At 41.4% G+C, this 26,496-nt stretch overlaps 3 pseudogenes; 2 read left to right on the forward strand and 1 right to left on the reverse strand.

Moving 5' to 3' along the window:
- Positions 1–204: 204 nt before the first annotated feature.
- On the reverse strand, positions 205–1,409 carry LOC128718286 (uncharacterized; annotated as a pseudogene).
- Positions 1,410–4,424: 3,015 nt separating this feature from the next.
- LOC128718287 (uncharacterized) lies at positions 4,425–5,330 on the forward strand (annotated as a pseudogene).
- A 118-nt stretch (positions 5,331–5,448) lies between these two features.
- Positions 5,449–22,309, forward strand: LOC128718289 (uncharacterized; annotated as a pseudogene).
- The last annotated feature ends 4,187 nt before the right edge of the window (positions 22,310–26,496 follow it).

Genomic DNA, 26,496 nt, shown 5'->3' on the forward strand with positions numbered 1-26,496 from the left:
AGAACGGTTAAAACTACCAGTTTACGTAACTATCCGGTTTTACGGATATCCGGTTCGAAGGACCAAATTTTTATGTACGAGAAATTTGCTTTAAAAAAGGTGTTCACCGTTTGGCTTTCCGATTGCTACTGACTTTATTCATACGCATACATTGCCCTTTGCGGGTTGCTATAATTTTAGCGTCTATGCCCTATGATTCATTCCTTAACACCTGTAAAGAGCAGATAAATAGAAAAAGTACAAAAATTAAATCGTTTTCCCCCGATCCTGTTAGTATATGATGGCCGGTAGCACACATCATATTCCAGCCAACACCACGAGGAGGTAGGATACGGAGTTCCAAGATAGCGGATGTATTACATGTAAACGCTAAGGAATGAAGAATACATTCGCTCTTGGCATTAGCTAGCCACCTTGAAGATAGCTGATGTATTAAAAATGTTTACGGAAGAGTAAATGAACAATTGATGGAAAACTTACCCATGTTCCTGTGTGACCGACGGTTGGATGGATGAGCACATTATCTGAAGAGAAATAGAAACATACAATTTACAAACATCTCTCTAGCATTCGGTAATCAGATAATCGGCATAAAAGAAAACTTACCCAAAGTCCTGGACAGCTTTGATTGCGCGCAACACACTCAGGAAGCCGTTCTGGTTCCGCCGCTTCATTTGGTACTCCCGTAGGTACGCGATAAAGGCTCCTCGGTTGGTGCCCTTAGATCTTAAAAAGGGCTTTAGCTTTAAAAGGGATATTTTGTGTGTTCACAAAGCCATCGTCCAGATCCACGAAATTTTCGGAGTGATTGACAGCTACGTGAACATATCCGTACTGTTCGATGCCGTTGTAGGCCCTCCAACCATCAGTCACTAACGTTGTTCCCGGAGTCACATGCTGCACAATGATGTCATGCAATGTGCCAGCATCCCGTTGCTGCACCAGCTCCAGAAACACTTCCTGTGTCTCGCGGCAGATACCGTCGACCAACCAGACTTGGTTGTCTTCCGCGAAGCGTCCGCGGTTGTACTTCCGCTTGGTGACGAAAGATTCGTCAATCTCGACGATCATTCCATCGCCACCAATTGGAGCCTGGTTAGTCTCGATGTATTCCGCGGATACTGCTCGAAGTATAGCGTACTATTTGGATATGGCACTTTTGCCGGCACTGCACTCCAATGCTGCGGCCGTCCGCTTCGCATCCCGCGACCACTCGAAGGTTATGTGGATATTTCTATCAGCTTCGATAGGGATAGGCGCGAATTCTTGAATATACTGTCCGCACGGACAGTACACTCCCACCCGGTGCAGCTGGTCGTCGACTTGCAAATCCATTTACAAGAATTAGTTTTTTTGGTCGCTTTCATCTTCATGCGCCGGTTACACTTGTTGCACATTTGCTCCGACGGCATTATACCGTGTAATGTATTGTAATGCAAGTACGCATACTAATCTTAATAAGAAATATTGAATTCACTAACACCACCATACCTTGTACTATAAAAGGTGCTCCAGCATCTGCACGAGAATCATTCTCGATCGTGAACTAATAAAAGCAACATCCCTAGAACATCACATAGTTTGGCGACGAGGAAAAAGGCAACGCATGAAAGCCTTCTCTGTCCAATAATCGTATACATTGATCTGTGTCGGGTCATTGCTCAGCAGTCAGTCTATCTCACATCAGAGATTGTGAAGTGAAGAGTGCGTGAGTGTGCTAGTAGGGAGGCGAGTATGTCCACCAGTGAAGAGAAGAAACCGTCAACGTCACAAGCAGTAAAAATGGCCATGCCAATGTACGGACACATGGAACAGTTTGTCGTCGGGGAAAAGTTTTACGAATATGTAAATCGATTAGAACAGTTTTTTATCGTCAACGACATAACAGAGGAGAAGAAAGTACCAATGCTGGTTACCATGGCAGGTCCTTCGTTATACTCAGTTGCATCCCGTTTATGTTCTCCAGTCGAGCCATCGCAAAAGCCATATGCGAAGTTGATCGCATTGTTAAAGCAGACCCTGGACCCATATGTAAACGTGGTCGGAGAGCGATACAAATTTCGAAAGTGTGAGCAATCAGCAAGCCAAACAATAACGGATTTCATCATCGAGCTAAAGGCTTCAGCACAGTCCTGTGAATACGAGTCGTTTTTGCAACAAGCGCTGAGAGATCAGTTCGTAGCCGGAGTGCACAACGCTACCTTACGCACGAAATTGCTCACGGAACGTAGACTCACCTTCGAACGTGCATGTAATATCGCTAGAAGTTTTGAAGCTGCAGAACATGAGTCTAAGGGAATGCAGGGCACCACGAAACTGGCGGCATTGAAGTCACGATCGTTCCATAAACAGTCAGAGAAAACACAGGCCGCGGGGAGAAAGAACAAATTTGAAATATCACGCGGTGCATCGAAGTCATCATGGGAGCGCGATCAGAGCTGTTTTCGCTGCGGTAGGGCTCACAATCCGGAGTCTTGTCCTGCCAAGCGATGGAAATGTTACACCTGTGGCAAGGTCGGTCACATCTCATCATTGTGTCGAATGAAAAACAACAAAAATCGTGTGGCAGAACTGGTCGATGCTACGAAGCAGTGGAATTTGAATCGGCTAGATGCAGTGGAAGAGACTTCGCAGGCAGCAACAAATGAGAGTGAGAGAAACGAAATCTTCCGATCGGTGATAAGCAGCACAAGTCCGAAGCGAATAGATGTACCTGCTACAATCGAGCTGGAGATCGAAGGTGTGCGTATACGTTTCGAGGTGGACACCGGTGCGTGTGAGTCGGTGATTTCGAGAGAAATGTATACGGAGAAACTATCACACATACCGATGCAGAATACGGCAAAAGTGTTTCAAACAGTATCTGGGCAGGATATTCGTCCAGTAGGAGAGATTGTAGTTCAGGCGAGGAATACAAACGATGATTTCGTGTCGTTACATCTTTTTATTCTACAACCGGAGAGGAAAAAGTTCCTTACACCGCTTCTGGGTCGCTCGAGTTTAGATGTCATTGTACCAGAATGGAGAAAAATGGTAAGTCTCAATTTATCATTTATTAGTACGAGTCAACACGATCTTAAGTCTGAAATCCAAAATCAATTTCCGTATGTGTTTTCTGGGGATACCATACAAGCAATTGAAGGTTTTACAGCAGATATTGTTTTAAAACAAAACGCTGTGCCTATTTTTCACAAACCATATACGGTACCATTTAAGTTTAGAGAACGCGTGGAAAAAGAATTAGACCGCATGGTGGATAGCGGAATTATTATTCCGGTTCGTTCGTCACAAAGTACAGATTAATTGGACCATATCAAGATTTTTAGAAACAGAAATAGAACACCTCGGGTTTATGCTTACATCCAGGGGAATTCGTCCCAATCCTAAAAAAGTAGAAGCAATCTGTTTTGCTCCTGCACCTAAAGATATAGGTCAATTACAGTCGTTTTTAGGTCTTTTGAACTATTACCATAGGTTTTTACCGAACTTATCGTCGGAGTTACACCCATTGTACAATTTGTTAAAAAAGGATAACAAATTTATATGGTCACCTGAGTACCAAAACGCATTCAAACGAAGTAAAGAAATGTTAGTGTCCAATGATGTATTAGAACTGTATGATCCCAAAAAGCCACTAATACTTACAACGGATGCTAGTCCATATGGGGTTGGTGCCGTTCTATCTCATGTCGTCGGATTAGTAGAGAAGCCGGTATATTTTGCGTCATCAACATTAACAGACGCACAAAGAAACTATGGACAGATACATAAAAAGGATTTGGCAGTAGTGTTTGGTATCAAGAGGTTTCACAAGTATTTGTACGGTACGAGTTTTACACTCGTTACAGATAGTTCGTCACTCAAACAAATTTTTGATCCGCACAAAGGGTCATCAGCCGTTGCTATTTCGAGATTGCACAGATGGGCTGTTACACTGTCGAACTACTCATATAGTGTAGTACATAAAACGGGTAAAAAAACAAGTAATGCCGATGCGTTGTCTCGATTACCGTTACCTAGTGAAAACCGGATTGAATACATGTCAGTCGCACGGTATAATGTGCAAGCATTTATCAGTAATGATAAAATAATAGAGGAACAGCAAAGAGATAAAATTGTCACTAACATTGTAAAGGGAACAAAAGATGGGTGGTCTAAAGTTCTAGATGATCAAATGAAAGCATATGCAAGATTGGGTCACAATTTTGAGGTAGAAAATAATTGTCTTTACTGTGCGCGCCAATTGGCAAAGCAAGAAGGCATGACATTTGTCCGTAGGAATACAATGAAGACGATGAGCACACCTGCCATCATTGAAACCCAATGTACCCACTGTACCCAATTGGCGCGCAAACTAGTAGTTACATACACCAATATCGGATCGAGACCAAGATTTTCCAACAAGCGTGTTTGAAGCTAGAACGATGGAAACTTTGGGTGCAGTGCGAAGTTTGAGTGAATTGAAGAAAATCACCGAGGATGAGCAGCGTTTGGTGCTATTGTTGCAGGAATCCGGTATAATGCCGTCGGAGCAAATGTGCAACAAGTGTAACCGGCGCATGAAGATGAAAGCGACCAAAAAAACTAATTCTTGTAAATGGATTTGCAAGTCGACGACCAGCTGCACCGGGTGGGAGTGTACTGTCCGTGCGGACAGTATATTCAAGAATTCGCGCCTATCCCTATCGAAGCTGATAGAAATATCCACATAACCTTCGAGTGGTCGCGGGATGCGAAGCGGACGGCCGCAGCATTGGAGTGCAGTGCCGGCAAAAGTGCCATATCCAAATAGTACGCTATACTTCGAGCAGTATCCGCGGAATACTTCGAGACTAACCAGGCTCCAATTGGTGGCGATGGAATGATCGTCGAGATTGACGAATCTTTCGTCACCAAGCGGAAGTACAACCGCGGACGCTTCGCGGAAGACAACCAAGTCTGGTTGGTCGACGGTATCTGCCGCGAGACACAGGAAGTGTTTCTGGAGCTGGTGCAGCAACGGGATGCTGGCACATTGCATGACATCATTGTGCAGCATGTGACTCCGGGAACAACGTTAGTGACTGATGGTTGGAGGGCCTACAACGGCATCGAACAGTACGGATATGTTCACGTAGCTGTCAATCACTCCGAAAATTTCGTGGATCTGGACGATGGCTTTGTGAACACACAAAATATCCCTTTTAAAGCTAAAGCCCTTTTTAAGATCTAAGGGCACCAACCGAGGAGCCTTTATCGCGTACCTACGGGAGTACCAAATGAAGCGGCGGAACCAGAACGGCTTCCTGAGTGTGTTGCGCGCAATCAAAGCTGTCCAGGACTTTGGGTAAGTTTTCTTTTATGCCGATTATCTGATTACCGAATGCTAGAGAGATGTTTGTAAATTGTATGTTTCTATTTCTCTTCAGATAATGTGCTCATCCATCCAACCGTCGGTCACACAGGAACATGGGTAAGTTTTCCATCAATTGTTCATTTACTCTTCCGTAAACATTTTTAATACATCAGCTATCTTCAAGGTGGCTAGCTAATGCCAAGAGCGAATGTATTCTTCATTCCTTAGCGTTTACATGTAATACATCCGCTATCTTGGAACTCCGTATCCTACCTCCTCGTGGTGTTGGCTGGAATATGATGTGTGCTACCGGCCATCATATACTAACAGGATCGGGGGAAAACGATTTAATTTTTGTACTTTTTCTATTTATCTGCTCTTTACAGGTGTTAAGGAATGAATCATAGGGCATAGACGCTAAAATTATAGCAACCCGCAAAGGGCAATGTATGCGTATGAATAAAGTCAGTAGCAATCGGAAAGCCAAACGGTGAACACCTTTTTTAAAGCAAATTTCGCGTACAACAGGCTTCAAGCACAGTTCAATAGTTTTACAGGTAGCAACACATATTCAAACAAGTACCATGGTCTTATCTGTTTGTTTATCAACACTTTTAAATTTTAATCCTACCTACTTGTGACGATTCTTTTTTACTTTTAGAAAGACGTCCAGGCCATATAGCTATGCAGGTACTTATAATGTAGACCAATAACGCAAATTGTATATATTTTCACAGTTATCATTAAATTCAACGGACCGTGTATATTTCCCTTAAGTCTTTTTTTATTTGCAAATTAAAAAATATTTACAGATAACAAGAAGTTAGCAGCACAGCAATTCCGGTAGCGTACAATTCCAAAAGGCGGTATCTGGTTCGAATCGAACATCGAATCGGATGCGTATTGATCCTATTAAGGAGCGGTACCACACCTTGTTGTTGGATGCGTTATGCAACCAAGCACTCATGTGTGCTCTTCGCGAGAGCATTCATCGGTTGACGAAGTACGAATTTCCATGCGTTGGCAAAGCATAAACTAAACATCCAGGAATTTAAATTGTGGACGTCCGCAGTACGCGGGCTGTGTCTAGCCAAAACGGGTTTTTTTACGGTACATAGCGTTTATCAATAGGAAGAATTAAGCTTAAGATAATACCACTTGTCAATGGGAATGCCTCAGCTGTTCGTGGCTTTTCGTAAAAAAGCGTAATAAAATATTGAAAACACAACATTACATCTGAGTACTCCATCTTGCGGAATATATTATATGCAGCAAAGAACAACTAGCGACGAGATTCACCTATCACATTTGAAAGTAAAGATCAATAACTCCGCCGGGCCTATGGTTGGGGATGCGACATTAGTTCAGAAAATTAAGGGAAATAATTTATGTTTTTTGAAATTTATTTTCTTCTCATATTTTGTCATAGTTTCATAGTCTTATTGAACATATTACAACCGATCCTAGCTTGCCCTGTCGGCACACCCTAATACAATACTGGGGTAGATCATCCCAAAAGTTAGAAAGCTTAAGCTTTAAGCCTGTATCTGTCAAATAATCCAGGTAGCGGGCGGTATCATTCTGTACAGAGTCGTAAAGGACATAGCATTTTGACATAAAGAATGACACAAGGGATCATTTTTGTGAAACTAAAATTTGAGAAAAATAGATTTAAGTTTAGTAATTTGATTTTAATTTCAATGTTTTTGAAATAAATAATGTACAAGTCTTATTATCAAAATAATCCTTTTTCAGTTCTTTTCGTTAAAAAAAATTGTTTAACTTTTTCGTACACCGGAAACTTGGCCTAACCTGGCTCAGACCAGCTAGCAAAATTCTTTGTTTTGACATTTGTCGAGTTTGGGTTTTGGGTACTTGTGTACTTTCTTTGAGAAACCAATCTAATCCTTCTTTCCTAGGCTTAACTTGGCTTGCCATTTGTATGGCGAGCTATAAGCGGATAAGCCTGGAAACGTCAAAACGCATACAAAAAACTGGCTTAGACCGTGATCTACCCCAATGTTTCCCATACCAGACAGTACTAAAGGATGGAATACCCAGGGCTACAATACATGTCATCATGAATGTTATTTGCAAAATTATACTCTGGATAGTATTCTGCATATGCTCTTTGATAAAAAATTTACATCAAGGTTGGTATGGAAGATTGCGTGAGTTTAGAATATTTCGGATGTAAAATGCTGTAGCATATCTGCTAAAGCACATCTGCTAAACCGAAGATTAAAACGTTGCATACCTACTAGGTGGATAAGGAAAAGGGCCGTAGCCTTCCGCATACCGCATAATAGCGTTAACTTCCGCATACCGATGCAACAACAGAAAACATGCATTAAATAGACCACAAACATTTAAACCAAAACTTAACCCAAAAACTAAGCGACCTCGATGCAAGGCGAAAACACAACTAACCATAGCATAAACATCCATTGTAAACACAGAAAAACCCAAACCCGGAAGAGACAAACAGCCACACATTTGCAAAACAAGCGATTGACAAATGTAGGCTGTCCAGCAAAGAGTTTTGATATAAATAAATCCAATCGAGAAGCCAAAGTAGACAGTGCTGAGTTACAGCTTGTGACGAAGCGTGTTGCTGATGCAACTCGAGAGTTTTACATGACGAAGTCAGATCCGTCTCGATTCTTATTTCGAACTATCGAAGTCCCCCTACCCAAGGTAAGGCTCGATAGCTTCTAACCGAAAAACGCTGTGTCCGAAAGTAGAACATCTCCACCTCGTCCGCAACAAAATTGCACCCATGCAATATGTACGTATCGTTTCGGCGCGGCAGTGACGCACATCGAAGGTAAACGGAATTCCGCTGACGTTGTGCATCAAATGTGAGGCACTGTTAGCCCATTACTTGAACCCCTGCAGAAGGCACCACAATGCAAATTCGAATTATGGATTGTATGAAAAATAATTTCATTGTACCAAAGCCACGAGAGTGATAGCTACAAGCTAAATATATATTCAAATATTGTTAAATTAACATTTAAATGGTAAAAAACGGTCAAATCAAATTATCATGTTAAAATTGTCTTTTGATAATGCAATTAAAGATTTAGCTTAATTATTAACTTCATCCCAAGGAAAGACAGTCCATACAATACAATACATTACAGACAAGCAGTAGCTGATAGTTTAAACACATTACACGCTATAAATACATAGCAGCAGCTTCCTACCGTTTATTTATCCGTTCCTACATTTATAAACGAAGTGATAATGGAGATGAAATCGAGATCAAGTTGAAGATCTGCAGCACCAGTACATCGTATCGGATTAAGGTCGAGACCGTTCTTCTCCATCAGCGCATCAGTAGTATCGACGCAGCTAAACCTGCATCGCACCCGCGTGGCTACGTATAACCATAAATAAAGAATTAGTATTATTCAACATTCCGAACGAGTAATCGTGTTTCCTTACCTTTTTTCCTTTGACTTTGATTTACACTCCTAAGGACAAGACCAATTTTGATACTTCCCAGGGCATCCTTATGCTCATCAAATGGCTAGATCGAAAAAAAATGAATGAATGAAATTAAATGAAAAAGGATACTCGGTACACTTCAGGAAAAATGTGATGTTACGCCATGTAATATTTGTGGTTACCTGTAATTTTCGAAAGAGATTAGTGCTAACATAAAGCTGTAAGATTGTAGCTTTGGAACACTTAAAGAAATAAAGTAAAACAAGTACTACGCTAATAATAAACATCCTTCAATTTCGTAAACCATTGTACCACTACTGCGATCACTTTTTCTTCCATTTGCGTGCATTTATGACTTCTAATTTTTAAAACACCTTCTAAGATTTTCCAACCAAGCGTACAGTTTTTCATCAGTTTCCTACAGTAAAGGAGTATTAACTGTTTTTTTACCCGCGGTAACCATGATTGTGATAAAACCCAATTTGGAAACGGGGTTACAGTAAGTAGCAGGTTTCTACAATAGTTTTGCTAACACAGTTTTCATTCGCAGATTGCATCGGTTAAAATATCATCGTTGCGACAAACTCAAATTTTTACGGCGAACGTACAACAAAAAGGACAATCTGAAGAACTATTTACAATATTAAACCACAATATTGATTTGAAAAATGTAGATTCGACAATTTGGAATCGATTAGAGAGAGAATAGTACCAGGTGTCGATTTTCCCAACTGGCTTGTTAAAATGGGTATACTGAAACCAGTATTGGACAACCAGAACACACTATAGGCCACGGTCAAACATTTATAAACAATTATAAAATCAATCCACTAAACGGAGCATAATAGGTGGCGGTAAGAAATTTAGCAAATTGCTTGTATATTTTACCCAACACGTTACTTGTTCTACTGCTGACAGAAAATGGAATATAACTCACACGTGCATGTCATTTCCCTTGCTCGATACCAGCATGACACGTTAAGTAACCCGGATTAAGGTAGGATAATCCAAAGCGAAACCCCGAGTACAGTCTTTGTCGTTGGGTTGCTTCTATCCCGGATAAAGGAGAAGTCATCAACGATAACGGCGACCGCCAGTCCTTCACGGCTTGAGGTAATAGGTTTTAACCATATAATGCACCATGTTATGGGATTCTGAGCATAGCCATAGCAATGCGAAATGGCGGAACACCGACGCAAGATATAAGATGCCTGTCGGCCATCGGAGGACCGATCTAAAGCGAAAAGACCTGTCTTCATATAGAGTATAAATAAGTGTTACTCTGTGTATATGTCCCCTGTGCATGCAGAATATGAAACAGGCAAGATTTGAACCTAGCCTGAATCATCCGTTAACCTGGAAGTGTGTAATCGAATTACGACAAGTAAATAATTTCCAATGCTAGGCCACATCATCAGGCTGCATCACATTGAAACCACTGGTCCATCAATCGCTGGAAAACGCTTAAAAATAACTCGAGACCCGTTGCAAATACCCATGATTTACATACCACTTCGTTCCGGTCGAAGAAAGTGTCCATCTCAAGGTTGCCGGTATTACTCCGTTCAGGATTTTCGAATTCACGATGATACAATTTGGATTGTGCGACGCAACCCAGCCATTTAAGCGCTTCATGGACGGTATATTAGCAAATCTCAGTGTTCTGGTGGTGTTTGTTGATGATGTTTGCTTCCTCCACTGAAAAGGAGCATGTTATAATTCTGTTTTGGCATCTCAAATCGAACGGCCAGGTACTGAACTTATAAAAGTGTTAGCCGACTACAGTTGATTATGGTCGTCCTACTGCTTTGTTAGCACTGCGACGATTTTGCGCCGCACTTGTCTTCATTGGCAATGCTTCTCTTTGGAACAACTGCGTGCTGTGTCTGTTTGGTGCGTCGAAATGTAAAAAAAATAAAAGTTATACGTAAACTTCACCGGATGCAAGGAAAATTTGGCTAAAGCTCTTATCCGTGTTATCTTATCTTAATTTGTCCAAACGAATGTGGCTTGTAGCGGAACGGATCCGTTAAAGAACTCCAAAGGCTTATTTCCAGCTCATCGGATATCGCGGTAGGGCCATTTCTACAGCAGTACAAAAGCGATCGATAGATCGGTGCTGGTCTGGTGACCATCAACCGCTAGGATCCTTCACGCAGAACTTTTCAGTTAAATTTCTTCACAGATTCAGCAGCATCCCGTCGTCGTGCGTTGGCTAACAGCCGGTGACCTGAAGCTATACCTCTTCCTGATATGTTAGCATACACATTAGCCAAGTCATTTTGCGCAAGCAGGTTTTCTCGGTTTGACCGTGCGCGGATATAAAACACATTGCTACACCGACTGCTGAAAGAAAATGCATTACATGCGCTAAAAACGAGTCATTTATTTTCACCACAAGCTGCGTTAATTGAGCATGCAATTTGAAAATAAAATACCTCTCGTAATTTGTGGCAAGCAAAAAATTTTCATAAGTAATACACTCTGTTGCTTTTAAATTTCCGCTTTAAACCTCCGATATTTATTAAAACGTAAATGTAAACAAACCATGTTGACATTTAATTTGTCACATCGCATGACCGAACCACCCTTTGATGTGCGTGAAACTATAAAAATCTTTTACCCAATAATGACATTAAGCTCCTTTTTCCAGTTTGTTGTAGTGATTCCAAATGGCACTACTTCGGATTCGGAGCCAAATCTGTTAAAAACCAATTAAAGATATTGTTTCTAGTTTCCTTTCTAATTACAAGACCTATTAAGAGAAATCTCACTCACTTGTTTTAGTATACTTCAATTCACTCCAACGAACCGTAGGGTCAAGACAAGTTTGCTCAAAATGTACTTCTGCTAGGCCTGGTTGTTACGGACTGACTGATAACTCATGACTTTTTTGACTGACTGTCTAATATTTTCTTGTTCACAATCTGCACGGATATCATTCTTTGTTTTCTTTTACTAAGAACGAACCTTTTATTGTTAACAAACAATCAATTCTGAAACTTACAAAAATCAGAATTTATAACAACTACTATGCTGATGGACCCTAGGTTGAAGAAGCAGGCCTTCAGAAGCGACGATACCACGTAAAAAAAACGTTTGTGAAAATATCAGAATCATTATTGAATATCATCGAACAGAGACGTGAATTTGTATTGTTTAATTTCCAATTGAAATTTCTACACCGAAAATCAACGCATAACGATTTAAAATAATACTTTCATATTTTTATGTATTATTATTGCTAATGAAACTTTCATTTAAATTAGAGCTACCGATTTCTGTTCTTATTCCTTTGCATTTCATTTTAACAAAAAAAATTAAATCGCTGAAATTGCTCGCTAAAGAGCAATCCATACTTATTGCACTCATCTATGTGTTAAACAACACACATATGAGTGCATCAACTAACACACGAATGAGTTGATAGCCAAAAAGAATCATAACCCATGTATCATGACTCGCACATGAGTGTAACGGCTCACACACACGAATGAGTGGATAGTCGCCGCGAAGTGTCATGTGTTAAACCAGGGGTCGGCAAAGTCCGGCCCGCGGGCCAAATCCGGCCCGCCAGCTGATTTTATCCGGTCCGCAAGAAATTGTTTGTAAGACTCATGAAGCACACAAAAACATCACCAGCTTTTTGTTTATCCGGCGAATCAAAATAAATGCCACTGTGTAATATCTCTATACAGTTTTCGAATACATATTTCGTAGATTGTTCTATAACCTTTCGAGGTTTCATAGCCTTTGTGGAACGACAGCCGGAGGTTTCATAGCCTTTGTGGAACGACAGCAATGCCTTGCAACGGGGCTCGATAATGACAGAGTGTGGCAGACGAAATTCTCGGAACATTTTCACAATTAACAGATGTTATGATGGTTTCCAGCCGGGCGGTGTTGGAGCGAGAAGTAGCTATAAAAAGTTCGAAATATCAATACCGGCAATGTTCAGTGGGTAGAGGGAAACGGTACTCTCGCTCAAAACGTACTTCGACTCATCCACACATTAACCATTTCTGGTGTTTCACCTGACACACTCACGATTTCTATGCATGTTTTTCGTGTTCTGCCAAACTTTTCCTCGGCTTACCAAACATCGCCCGGTTTCAGCCTACCGCAACGTATCGTTCCTCTACAAAAGCACAAATTCTCGTGCTCATTGTCGACATCACTCTATGTCGATAGGAGCACAAAAGTGAGGGACGTATCGTTTTGGTCGCTGTTTAGTTGATCCGTATATTTCTACTGTAGTGGTAAAATTAATATATTATTCAAGTTAACCTGCCCTACCATGTCGACACTAAACAAGAAAAGAAAAATAGATTTGGAAAACCGGTCATTTAATCAAGCATGGAGTGTTTAGAATTTTGTATCGGATTCCAACGGTAAAATAACGTGTTTACTTTGCAACGACACAATAGCCGTATGCAAGGAATACAATATTCGACGTCACTACGAAACTAAACATCAATCGAAATATTCAAATCTTTCTGAAATTGAACGAGTGCGAAAATTTGAAGCTTTGAATAGCAGTGTATGTGCGCAGCGTAATATATTTATTAATATAAAAAACGAAAGTGAATCAATTACTAAAGCAAGCAAGCCTTCGAATCACACATTTAATAGCAAAACATGGCAAGCCCTTCACTGATAGTGAAATCATCAAATCAAATCATGCAGCTGAAGAGTTATGCCCAGAGAAAAATTTTTTTTGAATCTGTACCACTTTCGGCACGAACAACAGTGAGAAGAATAGAAGACTTAAGCAAAGATATGAAAGAACAATTAAAAGAAAAAGTGTCTAAATTCCAATGGTTTTCGTTAGATATCGACGAATCAACTGATATCACTGATACTGCCCAACTACTTATTTTTATAAGAGGAGTAGACAGTGAATTCCAAGTAACAGAAGAATTACTATCCATGAGAAGTCTGTATAGTAGAACCACAGATGAAGATATATTCAGGGAGGTTGAGATAACTTTGCAAAATTTAAACTTGCCCGTTTTAACCCGTCCAAATCCTATTGCAATTCATTGCATTATTCACCAGCAAGTTCTTTGTGCCAAAAATACGAATATCGTAAGTGTAGTTGAAGCAGTAGCCTCTATAAAAAACTTTATTCGTGCTCGAGCATTAAACTGGCGATGGCCAGTATCGTAATTTTTTACGAGAAATCCATGCCGAGTGTACCGATTTACCATATCATACTGCTGTACGATGGCTTAGTAACGGAGCTTTTTTAAAAGAAAACGACTACCCACAAGAAGTGCTTTCTAAAGAAGAATGGCTTTGGAAATTAGCGTTTGTAACCGATATCGTTGGTTATCTTAATAAATTTAATGTGAATATGCAAGGTGAAACAATGTTAATTTGCGAAATGTATTCCTTGGTTAAATCATATAGGCAAAAATTTTCATTGTTCAAATCCCAGGTTGCATTGGATAAATTCGATCATTTTACCTGCTGTAAAACAATACAGGGTTCGTTAACCGCACCTTTCCGTCATGCTTTTGCTTCAGAAATCTTAAGAGACCTTAACGAACAGCTACAGCAGCGCTTTGCAGACCTGGAATCCAATTCAAAAAAACCTTTTATTATTTAAAAATCCCTTTAATTCTATAATACTTCCTGCCGAACTTCAGTTGGAAGTAATTGATATGCAAAATAATGAAATTGTTAAACAGAAATTCAACCAATTTCAAACCTGAAATCTTACGTAAGAGCGTTTATTTCAATTTTTGGCAGCACATATTTATGCGAAAACACATTTTCAAAAATGAAATATGTGAAATCTCAATACAGATCATGCTTAACAGATGACCATTTGGAATCTGTTTTAATTGCTGGATGCACACAAATAGAGCCTCGTTACGATAACATAATTTCAGGGCAGAAATAAATGTAATTTTTGTTTATTTACAAATGTAGTATTAGTAAATGGAATGAATAATATTGAAATAAATTTATATTGAATTTATTAAACATTTTCATCTGTTATTGTTTTGTGCTACATTTTTCAAAATTATGCATGATTTTACTATTATTTTATGACATCACCTTATTCATGTTTAAAAAATGTGTGTGGGGTATATGGGCCGCAATTCCAGGCTTATTTTTAATGTTTGGCCCGTTTTGAGATAAGTGTGCCGACCCCTGTGTTAAACAACTCACCCAATAGTGTTATGACTCACCTACACATATGATTCATAAGTATCGAAGAATATGTTCCGCAGAAACTCTGCACTCTGGTGTGCTGTGGTGTGTCGTGTTAGGCTGTTGCTCTATGAAACCAACTCACCTATACACGGATATTTTTACAGGGTTTTAGACATGCAGAACGTTTATGTCGTATAGCTATTTATGACCAGGTAAAAGGAAAACATTAATATCTATACACGCCATTTCTATCACATATGAGTTAAAACAACTCTTTTGCATGATTCGAGTTAACTCACTCACTGACAAGATTCAATTCATTCATTCATTCTGAATATGATGATGAAGAACCTGAAGATGAGGAATCTCAAGAAGAACATCATGAGGATGAAGATGCTGAAGAGGATGAGCCTGAAGATGGTGACAATTCCATGCACGAAAACGATGAAAATAGCGACGGTCCTATCACCGATAACGAAGTCGAGTCGATCGAATCCAATGATTCCGATGGGGATCATGCATTGTATGATTTTTTAATATAAATCGGAACACCAGACAGAGGCGAGCACACTATATCGCCATGAATTACCGCCCAGCTATATATCAGTAAGTTATTGTCCATTTAAAATTGTGTTCATGTGTTCATCCACATTATCAATCTCTGTTTTGTAAATTTGTCCCCCTAGTAACAACGTATTCTATAGCGAGTCTTGCTTCTGGGGCGATAACTATATCCTGGCCGGTTCGAACAATGGCAGGACGTACATCTTTGAACGGCAGACGTATTACAGCGAGCTTACACTTAGAGACGAAGTGAGTACTGTGAATTCCTCCAACTTCCTCATAAAAATAAAATAAACGAGTAAACTAAGCTTAGCGCTCTCGCTCGCTTCAGAACAGGAAGCGAGAGGGACGGAAGTTAAGCGTCACTTCCTATCTATATCATAGGGATTAAGAAAGGATTTGACGAAAATAAATATTTAATAGGGATTAATTAAATTAAATTAAATTAAATAAAGTTGGAAAATAGGTTAGGCAATACATTACAAATAAATATTTGAATCAGGAGATTTAGGAGTAGGGTGCTAGGAAGTTGCCAAAACAAATATTGTAATTCACAGCATATTATGTATCGCTAGCACAACACGGAACTAAAAGGGGGCTACGGGGAGGTAGCCCAGAATAAAGCAAACTTCTCACAACCGGAACGAAAAACCTTTTTTCGGTTGGCTGCGGCGTGGTTAGTATAGTTGCTATCTTCTCTCACCCACGGTCGGAGTTTGATACTCCAGTCCGAGAGCTCAACACGGGTTTATCGCCCTGCTGTGCTGGGAACACAGAGTAAAGAGTTCTGTGATTAAATCGTATTAGAAGTGTGTAGCAATACGTGTGTATGTCCCATATGAACACTGCTGGACCGGATAATCATTGTTTCAACTAAAATAAAAAAAACTGTTCAACTGTTCTTTGTACGCCTCTTCTACTCTCTGTTAGAGAAGTGCATGATGAGCATTTAAGTGTGATAATTTCTACGACTACAAGTTAACGTGTACGATAACTTGTGCAATACACTCTGAAATGTGTGGAATAATCTTTAAAGCAGCAGTGACGGAAAAAGAACGCGAAAGATAAAAACGAAGAAGGCGAAACGGAAGCATCTTGCATTGTAGGCACGTGAGCTAAATGATTAATTGTTCGTTCCGTTTGAGATCCTAGTCTCAGTTTTATTCATTAAGCTCTTAATAAAGCATTTAAGTGTGATAACTTTAACGACTACAAGTTAACATGAACGATATTTTTGCTCCATTCCAATTACATTGATTAATTCAGAATAATAAGGGGAAAAATAAAATAATTGCACATATGATATATAAACTACTCCGAATCCTTCATTTCTACGAACCAGAAGGAACGGCGGAAGGATCGTCCATATACGTAATTTTGTCGAACCTGTTTCTTACTCCTTCTGGTGTCCAAAATCGAATAATTGAGTCGTTGCCAACGGTTGCTAGCATTGGTTGAGTCGGATTTGGTTTAACGCAATTCACAGTACTCATTTCGTCTCTAAGTGTAAGCTCGCTGTAATACGTCTGCCGTTCAAAGATGTACGTCCTGCCATTGTTCGAACCGGCCAGGATATAGTTATCGCCCCAGAAGCAAGACTCGCTATAGAATACGTTGTTACTAGGGGGACAAATTTACAAAACAGAGATTGATAATGTGGATGAACACATGAACACAATTTTAAATGGACAATAACTTACTGATATATAGCTGGGCGGTAATTCATGGCGATATAGTGCGCTCGCCTCTGTCTGGTGTTCCGATTTATATTAAAAAATCATGCAATGCATGATCCCCATTGGAATCATTGGATTCGATCGACTCGACTTCGTTATCGGTGATAGGACCGTCGCTATTTTCATCCTTTTCGTGCATGGAATTGTCACCATCTTCAGGCTCATCCTCTTCAGCATCTTCATCCTCATGATGTTCTTCTTGAGATTCCTCATCTTCAGGTTCTTCATCATCATATTCAGAATGAATGAATGAATTGAATCTTGTCAGTGAGTGAGTTAACTCGAATCATGCAAAAGAGTTGTTTTAACTCATATGTGATAGAAATGGCGTGTATAGATATTAATGTTTTCCTTTTACCTGGTCATAAATAGCTATACGACATAAACGTTCTGCATGTCTAAAACCCTGTAAAAATATCCGTGTATAGGTGAGTTGGTTTCATAGAGCAACAGCCTAACACGACACACCACAGCACACCAGAGTGCAGAGTTTCTGCGGAACATATTCTTCGATACTTATGAATCATATGTGTAGGTGAGTCATAACACTATTGGGTGAGTTGTTTAACACAGGGGTCGGCACACTTATCTCAAAACGGGCCAAACATTAAAAATAAGCCTGGAATTGCGGCCCATATACCCCACACACATTTTTTAAACATGAATAAGGTGATGTCATAAAATAATAGTAAAATCATGCATAATTTTGAAAAATGTAGCACAAAACAATAACAGATGAAAATGTTTAATAAATTCAATATAAATTTATTTCAATATTATTCATTCCATTTACTAATACTACATTTGTAAATAAACAAAAATTACATTTATTTCTGCCCTGAAATTATGTTATCGTAACGAGGCTCTATTTGTGTGCATCCAGCAATTAAAACAGATTCCAAATGGTCATCTGTTAAGCATGATCTGTATTGAGATTTCACATATTTCATTTTTGAAAATGTGTTTTCGCATAAATATGTGCTGCCAAAAATTGAAATAAACGCTCTTACGTAAGATTTCAGGTTTGAAATTGGTTGAATTTCTGTTTAACAATTTCATTATTTTGCATATCAATTACTTCCAACTGAAGTTCGGCAGGAAGTATTATAGAATTAAAGGGATTTTTAAATAATAAAAGGTTTTTTGAATTGGATTCCAGGTCTGCAAAGCGCTGCTGTAGCTGTTCGTTAAGGTCTCTTAAGATTTCTGAAGCAAAAGCATGACGGAAAGGTGCGGTTAACGAACCCTGTATTGTTTTACAGCAGGTAAAATGATCGAATTTATCCAATGCAACCTGGGATTTGAACAATGAAAATTTTTGCCTATATGATTTAACCAAGGAATACATTTCGCAAATTAACATTGTTTCACCTTGCATATTCACATTAAATTTATTAAGATAACCAACGATATCGGTTACAAACGCTAATTTCCAAAGCCATTCTTCTTTAGAAAGCACTTCTTGTGGGTAGTCGTTTTCTTTTAAAAAAGCTCCGTTACTAAGCCATCGTACAGCAGTATGATATGGTAAATCGGTACACTCGGCATGGATTTCTCGTAAAAAATTACGATACTGGCCATCGCCAGTTTAATGCTCGAGCACGAATAAAGTTTTTTATAGAGGCTACTGCTTCAACTACACTTACGATATTCGTATTTTTGGCACAAAGAACTTGCTGGTGAATAATGCAATGAATTGCAATAGGATTTGGACGGGTTAAAACGGGCAAGTTTAAATTTTGCAAAGTTATCTCAACCTCCCTGAATATATCTTCATCTGTGGTTCTACTATACAGACTTCTCATGGATAGTAATTCTTCTGTTACTTGGAATTCACTGTCTACTCCTCTTATAAAAATAAGTAGTTGGGCAGTATCAGTGATATCAGTTGATTCGTCGATATCTAACGAAAACCATTGGAATTTAGACACTTTTTCTTTTAATTGTTCTTTCATATCTTTGCTTAAGTCTTCTATTCTTCTCACTGTTGTTCGTGCCGAAAGTGGTACAGATTCAAAAAAAAAATTTTCTCTGGGCATAACTCTTCAGCTGCATGATTTGATTTGATGATTTCACTATCAGTGAAGGGCTTGCCATGTTTTGCTATTAAATGTGTGATTCGAAGGCTTGCTTGCTTTAGCAATTGATTCACTTTCGTTTTTTATATTAATAAATATATTACGCTGCGCACATACACTGCTATTCAAAGCTTCAAATTTTCGCACTCGTTCAATTTCAGACAGATTTGAATATTTCGATTGATGTTTAGTTTCGTAGTGACGTCGAATATTGTATTCCTTGCATACGGCTATTGTGTCGTTGCAAAGTAAACACGTTATTTTACCGTTGGAATCCGATACAAAATTCTAAACACTCCATGCTTGATTAAATGACCGGTTTTCCAAATCTATTTTTCTTTTCTTGTTTAGTGTCGACATGGTAGGGCAGGTTAACTTGAATAATATATTAATTTTACCACTACAGTAGAAATATACGGATCAACTAAACAGCGACTAAAACGATACGTCCCTCACTTTTGTGCTCCTATCATAGAGTGATGTCGACAATGAGCACGAGAATTTGTGCTTTTGTAGAGGAACGATACGTTGCGGTAGGCTGAAACCAGGCGATGTTTGGTAAGCCGAGGAAAAGTTTGGCAGAACACGAAAAACATGCATAGAAATCGTGAGTGTGTCAGGTGAAACACCAGAAATGGTTAATGTGTGGATGAGTCGAAGTACGTTTTGAGCGAGAGTACCGTTTCCCTCTACCCACTGAACATTGCCGGTATAGATATTTCGAACTTTTTATAGCTACTTCTCGCTCCAACACCGCCCGGCTGGAAACCATCATAACATCTGTTAATTGTGAAAATGTTCCGAGAATTTCGTCTGCCACACTCTGTCATTATCGAGCCCCGTTGCAAGGCATTGCTGTCGTTCCACAAAGGCTATGAAACCTCCGGCTGTCGTTCCACAAAGGCTATGAAACCTCGAAAGGTTATAGAACAATCTACGAAATATGTATTCGAAAACTGTATAGAGATATTACACAGTGGCATTTATTTTGATTCGCCGGATAAACAAAAAGCTGATGATGTTTTTGTGTGCTTCATGAGTCTTACAAACAATTTCTTGCGGACCGGATAAAATCAGCTGGCGGGCCGGATTTGGCCCGCGGGCCGGACTTTGCCGACCCCTGGTTTAACACATGACACTTCGCGGCGACTATCCACTCATTCGTGTGTGTGAGCCGTTACACTCATGTGCGAGTCATGATACATGGGTTATGATTCTTTTTGGCTATCAACTCATTCGTGTGTTAGTTGATGCACTCATATGTGTGTTGGTTAACACATAGATGAGTGCAATAAGTATGGGTTGCTCTTTAGCGAGCAATTTCAGCGATTTAATTTTTTTTGTTAAAATGAAATGCAAAGGAATAAGAACAGAAATCGGTAGCTCTAATTTAAATGAAAGTTTCATTAGCAATAATAATACATAAAAATATGAAAGTATTATTTTAAATCGTTATGCGTTGATTTTCGGTGTAGAAATTTCAATTGGAAATTAAACAATACAAATTCACGTCTCTGTTCGATGATATTCAATAATGATTCTGATATTTTCACAAACGTTTTTTTTACGTGGTATCGTCGCTTCTGAAGGCCTGCTTCTTCAACCTAGGGTCCATCAGCATAGCAGTTGTTATAAATTCTGATTTTTGTAAGTTTCAGAATTGATTGTTTGTTAACAATAAAAGGTTCGTTCTTAGTAAAAGAAAACAAAGAATGATATCCGTGCAGATTGTGAACAAGAAAATATTAGACAGTCTGTTGCGTCCTGCAACTCGAAAGTTCGTCGCGTCCTGCAACGATATTTCTTTCAAACGTCCTTCAACCAACGATCTCGGCTCTTTTAACACTTCAAACCGTCCCGATTTATTAGTTTTCGTACACGATAGCGCGTGGTTAAAAAAAACAACCGTACTCTCACTCGCTGGTTGAAAGAATGACCATCGTGGCCAAGCCGACCCGAAGCGGGTCCTTATGTGGTGGTCACGCATAGATCGCGAATAGCGCCCTCTGGCGCGTGGTACCGGTACCTCGCACCGTTACTAACAGTCACCACCAAGATTGTTAGTGACACTCCCCCCGGTGTTTGAGTTGCAATCAATCTTTTGTGGTGCGAGGTCGATGCGGGCTAGCTTTACGGCTGGTCTTTCGATGATCTTTCCGCTAGTAGTTTGAACTCGTGCCCGTCGCACTGCTCCATCTTTAGATGGTTCCGCCGATACTACTCGTCCTTTAGGCCAACAGGAACGGGGAAGGTTTTCGTCGACTATTATTACAATGTCACCAACTTGGAGCGGTTCTTGACGCTGGAACCACTTACTCCTTTTCGTGAGCGTTGGAAGGTACGTCCTTATCCACCTGCGCCAGAACTCGTTTGCGTAAGCTTGTGATGTTTTCCATGTGTTTCTCAAGGCTTCACCGGTATCGTCATAAACTGATAACGGCTTCACGCCGCTGGACGTGCCTACGAGGAAGTGGTTCGGAGTGATAGGCGCTTCTTCGTCTTTGTCTACTGGTACTTCAGTCAACGGGCGTGAATTTATCATGGCTTCTACTTCCATCAGCCAATTGTTAAACACTGAATCAGTCGGTTTTCTCGTGAGTTGAACATGGTAGAGACCACGTTTTACGGACTGTACCAGTCGTTCCCAAGCTCCTCCAAAATGTGGTGAGGCTGGTGGGTTAAAGGTCCACCTTGTGTTGGTTAGGTTCATCTCTTCAATTAACTCCTCCTGATCGACAGTTTTTAGAGCCTCCCGAAGTTCTCTTTCCGCACCGATGAAGTTCGTTCCCCTGTCCGAAATGATCTCGTTGGGTGTTCCTCGCCGGGCGATGAAGTTACGGATCGCCATTATACAGGAGCTTGTAGTGAGAGAATGTGCCACCTCGATATGTATCGCCCTCACTGTGAGACACGTGAACAGCACGCCCCAACGTTTCTCGGTTTTTCGGTCACTCACTATCATGAACGGTCCGAAATAGTCTATTCCCGTAAAGGTGAACGGCCTAGTAAAGGGCGACAGTCGTGCCTCTGGAAGGTTCCCCATTAGTGGTTCGCAAGGTTTCGCCTGTCGAATACGACAGTGTTGGCAGCGGTTTCTCACCCTATGGCAAACTGCTCTAAGCGCCGGAATGTCGAATCGTTGGCGCACTTCGTTCATAACCGTCTGATGATTGGCGTGGCGGTAGCGGCGATGATAGTCTTCGACGATTAGTTCGGTAATAATTCCGGTCTTAGGAAGGATGATGGGTTTTTTGGTTTCGTTGCCGACGAACCTACAAGCGTCTATTCTGCCATTTACTCGAAGCACCCCGTTCTCGTCTAAATAAGCGCTGCGTTTTAGTAACGGACTGGAACGTGACAAGTTTAACGTTTCGCCGGGATGCGTCCTTTGACGTTGCATTTCACGACATTCCGCACCGTATTCTCTCCGTTGTACGTCTTTGAAGATGATAATTTCAGCGCGCTCGATTTCGTCGTTAGTTAGCGGACCCCTTTTTCGATCTTTCCGTTCCGAGCGAAGATTTTGAGTAAAACGCCATACGTATCCCACGGCTCTTCGGAGTCTGTCCCATCGTCCGAATCTTTCGTAGTCCAATAATGGTTCTGTGGGCGTATGGACGTTGGCGCACTGTCGCAACTCTTCTGCTGTTTCACGGTTAGGCAAGCTTTCGAGCGGCCAGCTCGACTCGGCTAATAGCAGAAGCTCGGGGCCTGAAAACCATTTACTAGTCTTTAGGTGATTTTCTAGGTTCGACCACTTCGTTCCTTCGTCGGCTACGTTGCTATGGGTAGGGATCCAGTGCCAATCGGTTATGTTCGAGTCTTCCAGGATTTCACCTATTCGATGAGCTACGAATGTACTGTATCTTCGATGGTCTGATCTTAGCCAACACATCACGTCTCTGGAGTCCGTCCAGAAGTGTCGACTACATATTGGGACGCGATGTGCCTTTACTATTGCATTTGCGAGACGGACACCTAGTACCGCCGCCTGTAGCTCCAAGCGCGGAACCGATATATACTTCAACGGCGCGACTCGTGTCTTCCCACCAACTAGCGCAGATTCAATTAGTTCACTGTTGCTGAATCTAAAGTATGCCACCGCACTGAAACCATCTTTACCGGCGTCCACGAAAGTATGAAGTTGTACCTTTAAACCCTCCAGCTCAGTGCATTTCCGATAGCATCGCGGGATCGAGATGTTCTCTAGCTCCGGTAGACACGCAATCCATTGCTTCCATTTTTCGTTGAGGTAATCCGGTATCTTTTCGTCCCAAGCGGTGCCCGATCGCCATATATCTTGCAGGATTACCTTCAGAAAAAATAGGAATCCCGCAATTAGACCGAGAGGGTCGTACATAGACATAAGCACACTTAATACTTCGCGTTTCGTAGGTACTGATTTGCTCAATAGGTCTTCTTTCAGTTTTGGGGTTCTAAAGCTAAAGGAGTCTTTCGAGGGATCCCACCACATGCCCGATATCTTTTGCGTTGATGAAATAACGTCTAGATTAAGTGCTTTCTGTCGCTGCTTGGGTTCTCCGATCGCTTCTAGCAGTTCGAGTGAATTCGATAGCCAGTGGTGAAGTGGGAATCCACCCGTTTCTTGAATGAGACGTATGTCCTTAGACAGTTGAATAGCCGCCTTGACGTCCTCAACGCTAGTTAGTAGATCATCAACATAATGATCTTCCTTGATGCTCCGTACTGCCGCGGGATAACGGGTGGAGAATTTGTCTGCATTAGCGTTTTTGATAAACTGCGCGGAGCTTGGCGAGCATGTTGCCCCGAAGGTCATCCTTAACATGACGTATTCGTCTGGTTCTTCTTGTTCTTTGTGCCATTTCCACAGGAATCGTTGACTTTGTTGATCATTCGAGTCTATACAAACTTGGTGATACATTTCGCTGACATCGGCTGCTACTGCGATCTTATATTCGCGGAATCGCTGAAGTACACTGGGTAGTGGCACGAGAAGGTCAGACCCAGTCAAAAGGGCCGAGTTTAGAGACACGCCGCGAATAGATGCCGCGGCATCCCACACAATGCGCAGTTTCCCGGGCTTGTTAGGGTTCAACACGGGAAAGATTGGCAGATACCACCTGCGAGGGCATTGCATTTCCTTTTCTTCCTTCGTTAATAGACGAATGTAGCCCTTTTCTAGATATTCGTTCAACTTGTCGTTAATGCTGTTCCGTAGGCAAGGTTCCTTGTTCATTTTGCGCTCAAGACATTCCAGGCGTCGTAGCGCAATAGGCCGGCTGTTAGGAAGAGTTATATTATCCGCGCGCCACAATAACCCTGTCGAGTATCTTCCGCGTTCGTATGTTGTAGAATTTTCTAAAATCTTCATGGCGCGTTCATCTACCTTTGAGCGGAGTATTTTTGCTTGTCCAAATATCTTCTCTATTTGAAAGTTATCTTTCAGAGCTGCATCTATTCTTGCCTCAATATCGTTGCATTCGCATAGCCTCAACTGATGGAAGGATACTGTCGTAGCGCTACTTCGTTGCCCCGGAAGGTGATAACGTCCCGATATAGCCCATCCTATGCGAGTCTTAGTGGCTACTGGTTCGTCCGTATACCCTTCGACGGTTTTCAATGGACGAGTGAGATGGTAGTTGTCCATTCCTATAAGTAGCCGCGGTGCAGTAGGGCCGAACGATGCCGCTGGTAGGGCACTAAGATGTTTGTAGCGGGCAGCCATCTCAGTTACGTCAATCTGCTGTACGGGTAATCCAAGATCCCGTACAGTTCGCACTGTTTTTAGTTCATACGTGCGAGGTCCAATGCCGACCCCGGACACCCGAATGTTTACCGTCACCGAGTTATTCTCGTTCCTTTGCTGCCCGCCAGTCCAGTTCAGGCACAGTGGCTTCGCGGCTCCTCGTAACCCTAACTCTCGTAGCAGTCCATGCTCCATTAGCGTTACGGTAGAGCCCTCATCGAATAACGCTAGTGTGTCAACGCGCCGATTGCCGGAGTGCAGTGTGACCGGAACGTACCTCAGAAGAACGTCGGTACCTGCAGCGGTGGAATGAGAAAGATTAGCGATACCCTTTTCACCTTCGCTTACCTCTCGCTTTTCCGGTTGAGTCGGGCGATGCAATGACGGATGGTGTTTTGCGGTACAATTGTCCTTTCCGCATGAGCGCGACTGCCTACAATCCCCTGGATGACGACGTAGGCAGCTTTTACATATTGTTTTCTCCTTCACGAAACGCCAACGATCAGCTACGGACTTCTGCCAATAGCCCTCACAATCGATGATCTGTGAGCAGCTGTTGTTGCACAGGCATCGTTGCTGGTTAGGTTTAGTTACAGGATCAGATGCATGGAAGTTCACACTCTTGCTTTGTCCTCGTCGTTCTCCGGCATTGGAAATTCTGGGCGTGACAAGGAATATCGCGTCCTTAATTTTTTCCATCCATATCGAAAACTCCTTCAAAGAAGCCACTGGCATAGCTTCGTTAATGCAATGGAGACCCCATTGCATTTACAGAGACGGAGGCAGGTGGCCAACAAGCTCCTGAAGAAGAGGCCCGTCAAAGCGGTTATTCACTCCGCCGGACTCCACCGTTGCACACGCCTCTTCGACCGATATCGCAAAGTCTACTATGCTGTCAAGCTTATCGGCTCTGGGAGGGGTTTGTCGTCGAATTTGTTCTAGCAGTTTATTGATCACGATTTCAGGACGGCCGAACATTTTCCGTAAGGTGGCCAGAGCGCTCTTCAAGTGTTCTGGTCGCCGTAGTCGACATTGAACGGCTCGTAGAGCTTTGCCCTTCAAAGCTTGTTGTAGCCGTATGGTATTCTCCCCGTCCGAATAACCACACAGTCGGGTGGTCTCCTCGTAGGCAGATTCGAAGTTTCCCCACTGATCAGGATTGCCATCAAATGTGGGGAGCTTTTTGCTTACCGCCTGTCGTGCTGACACCTGGCTTCTGCTTAAATCGAGGTAGTCGTCGAACGCCATTGAGCTTGCTTGACGACCACTGGAGGCACGTCGATGGGTTCCATTGCATTCTTCCATCCGTTGCACGAAACTTCCTAAAACGTTCTCAAGACGTTGAACGATGTTGTTTTCTTGCCGGTTTTGGTCGCGCGTGGATCCATAACCGTCGACCAGCCTCTGAAAACAGCGGCTAATTTCGTCCAACGTGTG

Source organism: Anopheles marshallii, chromosome 2, assembly GCF_943734725.1.
Source record: "Anopheles marshallii chromosome 2, idAnoMarsDA_429_01, whole genome shotgun sequence".
NCBI lineage: Eukaryota > Metazoa > Arthropoda > Insecta > Diptera > Culicidae > Anopheles > Anopheles marshallii.